Source organism: Nylanderia fulva, unplaced genomic scaffold (genome assembly GCF_048542155.1).
Source record: "Nylanderia fulva isolate GAGA-0341 unplaced genomic scaffold, ASM4854215v1 Scaffold25, whole genome shotgun sequence".
NCBI lineage: Eukaryota > Metazoa > Arthropoda > Insecta > Hymenoptera > Formicidae > Nylanderia > Nylanderia fulva.
Window position 1 is genome coordinate 1,149,060 of NW_028190314.1, and position 5,810 is coordinate 1,154,869.

General features: G+C 30.9%; 1 protein-coding gene across 3 annotated transcripts in view; it reads right to left on the reverse strand.

Moving 5' to 3' along the window:
- HDAC4 (histone deacetylase 4) overlaps positions 1-1,566 on the reverse strand; it is a 122,052-nt gene extending 120,486 nt beyond the window's left edge. For 2 of the 3 annotated variants that reach the window (XM_085483389.1, XM_085483387.1), the window contains exon 1: positions 393-874. The gene's annotated coding sequence lies outside the window, so the exon portion shown is untranslated. Of the gene's footprint in view, positions 1-392; positions 875-1,478 lie in introns of those variants that run through there. The other variant, XM_085483388.1, reaches the window with a different exon arrangement.
- Between the last annotated feature and the right edge of the window lie 4,244 nt (positions 1,567-5,810).

Consider the following 5,810-nt stretch of genomic DNA (forward strand, 5'->3'; position numbering starts at 1 on the left):
GGATCCCCGCATATTTTCCATACAAATTGAAGCACGATTCGTCAAAATAAACGATCTAAATTGTAATCTATCGATCTGAAGCTTATGTAGTATCACGCATTCTTCTTCTATTTTGGAGCCTGTAATCTGCAATGCCTTCGTATATCGCGAACGCTCATTATGAAACGCGCAAAATTATCCTAGTCGAGGCCTCTCGCAATAATGACGCGCCATCGCGGAATTATTCTACGACGACGTGCACATTTGCACGAATTTAAACGATATCATTCGGCGAGATAATCGCTCTCGAGAAATTCGCGCTCGGTGTCAGTTGACATCGCACACAACCGAGATTATACACGACACATATACACACACATACACATATATACATATACAAGACGGATACTTACCCGCCACACCTATATCCCCCGATGCTGTCGTCCTTCGCGGAAAGGATGCTCGTCCTGACGGCCGGAGGACACTCGCTGAAGGAGCAACGGGGAAAAAACGAGCCGAAATAAGGGACACGCTATTCGCGCCGGATATACGCGTTCACTCGCGCCGCGGTGCGTTTCGGATTACGATACCGTACATGCGTACGTACGTGCGTGCGACACAAAAACAATACGATCGCGCTGCTACCTCGACGCGCTTCGTCGAACTACGATACGACCGGCCACGCGCGATCCGAGCGAGAGAGTGTCCGACATGACACTACTACGAACACATCCGCGTGTATGTAGAAATTATGCGCACACACACGTACGAACGCGGCGTGTATGCACACGCATGCGCCCGTCGAAAACGCGTCCCGGAAACACGACGAACGGGCTGCGGCGTCCCTTTTCGCAAGATTTTTCGCGCGCGCGAAAGAAAGCGGGAGCGCGTCATCGGTGGCTGCCCGCGTCCTTTTTATGCGCGAGCAGTCCTACTCGACGACCTACAGAGGTCGTGTGGCCCCTCGGCACTCTCCGCCGACGCTCGGAAATGCTCGGAGCGCGAGGCTTTATCGTTCAGATAGCGCGGACTTCAGGCGGTACGAGAGGAATTGCGTTGCGTGAAAATGCCATTTTCGGGAAAGATCATGAAAAAATATCATCGTGCAAATATACAAATAATATAAAGAATAATTTATAGCAATATATATATATATAAATATATTCAATTAATATATATATATATCCTTGAAAATACTCTTCGAGAAATATGAGAAAATACTTATCATCATGCAAATATACAAATGATATGAATAATAATCGTGTTTCGCACATATATATCTATGCAAAATTAATTTATAAAAATATATATACGTATATTTAATGAGTGTATATATATATATATATGTATATGTATATGCGTGTGCAACTTTATACGGTTGCAAATTGTAAAATTAATGGCAAGTTATGAGTTATATAATCGCATATGAGTTTAATCGACCAGAGAATAATTATAGGGATCGCATGATTAAAAATTCAACATCAGCGTCTTTTTATTACCTTTTTGATTCAATTGATCCGGTTGATATAGAATTATCGGAATCTCCGCCGATTTTTGCAATGCAGCGATTCAATATAGTGCTGATATCTAGCGATGGTCGATGCAAACTAACGGAGAACCGATGAACTTCCAATCCTAGATACTGAAATTGATATAGATAGCCCGCGCTAACATGTACTAGAAAGTTTTTCGACCAATCAAAACGAGACTTTGCCTCTTTCGTCCAGTTTTGTCCAATCAGATTCTTCGTAATATTAAAGCAAATGAATCAATAAATGCGGTCAACTTGATGCTACAAATGCTTCGATCAGATTAACAAAAAATATTTATACGATTTTTATATATAAATAAATAAATATTTTAATTATGACATATATATAAATATAATGATTACATAACTAAAATTATGTTTTAATGATGTACATAAATATCAAGATCGAAATGTAATAATACAACGATTGATCAAACGAAAGAAATAATAATTAAAAGTATAATCTATCGATCTATTGTTTAAAAATTTGCAACAACGTCATACGAGTTGTCCATCTTCGTCTTACTATTAATTATATTTTTTTCTTGAAAGAATAACAACATATTGTCACAGATTAATAGACAGATCGCCAAAGGTCTGGATGAAGGAGAGACCAGCATTTCTCACTGATTTCAGCGCCATATCGTAGTAGTGGTCAATGCAGTAACTATTAATACGTTCCCAAGATAAGAGCGTCTCATGCTCATGAACTCGTCCGGCGGCATGTACGAGATTTATCTTTTCGTAGCGTTCGCGTATTTCGGAAAGGACAGAATTTTATGATGTTATAAATAAATAAATAAATAAATAAATAAAATATTAACCTGACCTATTATAATTATTTTTTAATAAATGTTTCATTATTATTATCATCTAAGTCTAAGTCGTTTAATTAATTTTTAGTTTTTTAATAATTAATTTAATTTATTCTAATCATTTTAATATGTGAAAAATACTAATACGTATACGTTTTATAATGAATTAATATATTTCGAGAGTCGAATTATATATTTTTAATAATATAAAAGTGTTCAAAAATTATATTTGACTTTTAATTTTAATTATTTTAGCAAAGAGTTCCGAAATCTCTTACACACATAATAGGGATTTTGTTCATCCATATAATTCGCAATTAAGTATATATGTTAATTATTAATTTTAATAAAATACAAAATTAAAATTAAAGGTCAAATATAATTTTTGAACATAAATATATTTAATTCGTTATAAAACGTATACCTGTGATAGTATTTTTCTCGTACAAAAATAACTAGAACAAATTAAATTACTCATAAAAAAATAAAAAAATAATTAAATAATTTATATTATATATGATAATAATAAAACATTTTATAAAAAAAACAGATTCAATAAATATAAGTATATATATAACATGTACTTATATTTATTGAATCTGTTTTTTAATAAAATGTTTTATAAGCTTAGAAAACTTGACTTTGACGTAACTAGCAAATTTTATTTAATTATTTCACGACGGTTTGACGTAATAAAATGTTTTATTATTATTATATAAAATATAAGTTTAAATTCTTTAATTAATTTTTAATCTTTTATGATTAATTTAATTTACTCTAATTATTTTTGTACGAGAAAAATACTATCATGGGTATACGTTTTATAATTAATTTAATATATTTGTGTTTAAAAATTATATTTGACCTTTAATTTTAATTTTTATTTTATTAAAATTAATAATTAACATATATACTTAATTGCGAATTATATGGATGAAAAAAATCCCCATTATGTGTGTAAGAGATTTCGGAACTCTTTGCTATAAAATAATTAAAATTAAAAGTCAAATATAATTTTTGAACACTTTTATATTATTAAGAATATATAATTCGGTTCCCGAAATATATTAATTCATTATAAAACGTATACGTGATATTATTTTTCTCATATAAAAATGACTAGAATAAATTAAATTAATTATTAAAAAACTAAAAAGTAATTAAACGACTTAGACTTAGATGATAATAATAATGAAACATTTTATTAAAAAAAGATTCAATAACTAGTAGGTCAGGTTATAATTTTTTATTTATTTATTTATAACATTATGAGCTATTAAGCTCATCATCTCGTTCGCTCTCTGTCTTGCTTTCATTCGGCAAGTCACAAACGATATATGATACTCGTATGTTCCTACTTCAACTCTCGAGAATCTGAAACAAACGAAACTCGTGTCCAATATACAGGGTGTCCGGTAACTAACGGACCAACGATTACAAATGAACTCTTTGGTCAATTTGGGAACGATTTTTCCTCAGCGAAAATGTCGAAAAAGGTCATCATTTTTTACAACTTTCCAATCTTTGTCATTATGTATCTTTATAACTAAGCCTTAAATTAAAATTTTATTATAGTAAACTCTACCTGAAATTAACTGAAGAATGTAATTATGTTAGACTTTTAACTCCAAAACGTTTAGTTTTCAAAAAACCTATTTTTTTCAATCGCTTATAACTCGAAAATCATTGACTTCTCAACATTTTTGCTAAGGAAAAATCGTCTCCAAATTGGCCAGAGAATCCGCCCTTAATCATTGGTCCGTTAGTTACCAGACACCTTGTATATATTATATAAAAGTGTATAGCACGTCAGAAGCTTGTGAGCTTACAGCGATAAGTAAAAACAGTTGCGTATTTATTTCATTGCGTTTATCTGTTTAAACGCGCGCTTTAATTTTTCCAACGTTTTTGCCTGTTTATATTTTAAAGGTCCTCTCTTCTAAAAATCTTGTTTTAAAGATCCTCTCCGCGAGCAAAATTCGAAAACATAAATTATTTAATATTTTTACTTTATTATTTGTAAATCCTCGGTAATTTCAAAATTTTTCTATTTGAAAATTATTAATTTTCTATTGCCAATTAATTTTATCACAGACTTTACTCTTACTCTCATTGCACTTTCGTTTGCGGTTTTCAGTATACGATTTTTTATCGTAGTTACTGAAAATTATTATTGTGAATTATACTTGTGCAGTGATTTGAAGAATTTACAATTTCGTTGAAATTGTTGATTTTTCAAAAAAATTACGAGATTCGCGGAAATTGCGTGCTTTCTTGGCATTTTCCGTTCGCGGCAGGCGGTTTATTTTTGATTGTTGCAAGTGTTTTTTTTTTTTTTTTATTAAAATAGATAATAATAATGTGAAATAAATCACGATATTTGACAGATGTGCATATATATAGAAATTGTAATAATAATAATATTATATCATAAAATTGTAAATTGTTTCAATTTTTTATAGACTGCGATAAAAGATTTTACATTTGGATAAGAAACTGCGGTAAGTAAAAATATAAAATTCTTGAAAACGTACCAAAAATATTTGATAACGTAAAAAGGTGAACTTTGAAAAATAAGGAACTTAAAAATTGCACTAATAAATGGGCTATATGTGAGCCGTGCGCGGATGTAAGGTGTGTTATATCGAAATTTAATTAATAGAATTGAGAATTAATCCCAATTTTAAGTCTTACAAATGTCCAAGCTAATTTTTTGTACCTCGTGTACATTTTTGAAAGTTATATCGAAAAATTAAATTTCAATATGCGTCTTACATCTCACATTTCGCATACGGCTCACATATAGCCTATTTATCTTTTATACTTTATTTCAACCCTTATAGAAATTTATTACTAGTAACGCCAATTTATCACTTATTTCGAGTAATTAATCACTTTTATTTCGAATACTTAAATTACTGTATATTATAGTATTTTAAATACTCAAAATAAGTGATTAATTGGCGTAGTGATAAATTTCTACAAGAGAATAAGAAGCCTTTAAATTCTTAATGTAAAAAATTTCAAGTAATTTTCTTTAATAAAATTTAATTAAAAAATTTAATTAAAAAATTTTTGAACACTGTGTTATATCACATTTAAAATCGTGATTATTTCAATAAAAAAACATTTTATGTGTAAAAAATATATTTTTTATATTTAATAAATTTTATATATATATATGCATATATGTAAAATATTCTCTCTCTCTCTCTCTCTCTCTCTCTCTCTCTCTCTCTCTCACACACACACACACACACACAACGGGGGCCAAATCTCTCAAATTGGTCTCATGATCAATTAGCCTGGATTCGCACCAGGGGCAAAGTCTGTTGGTAATGTCAAACGAATTTAGCCTGGACTTGCACCAGGGGCAAAGTCTTTTGGTCGAGTCTACGAAATTTAGCACGGACTCGAACCAGGGGCAAAGTCTTTTGGTTCAAGTCTACGAAATTTAGCACGGACTCGAACCAGGGGCAAAGTGT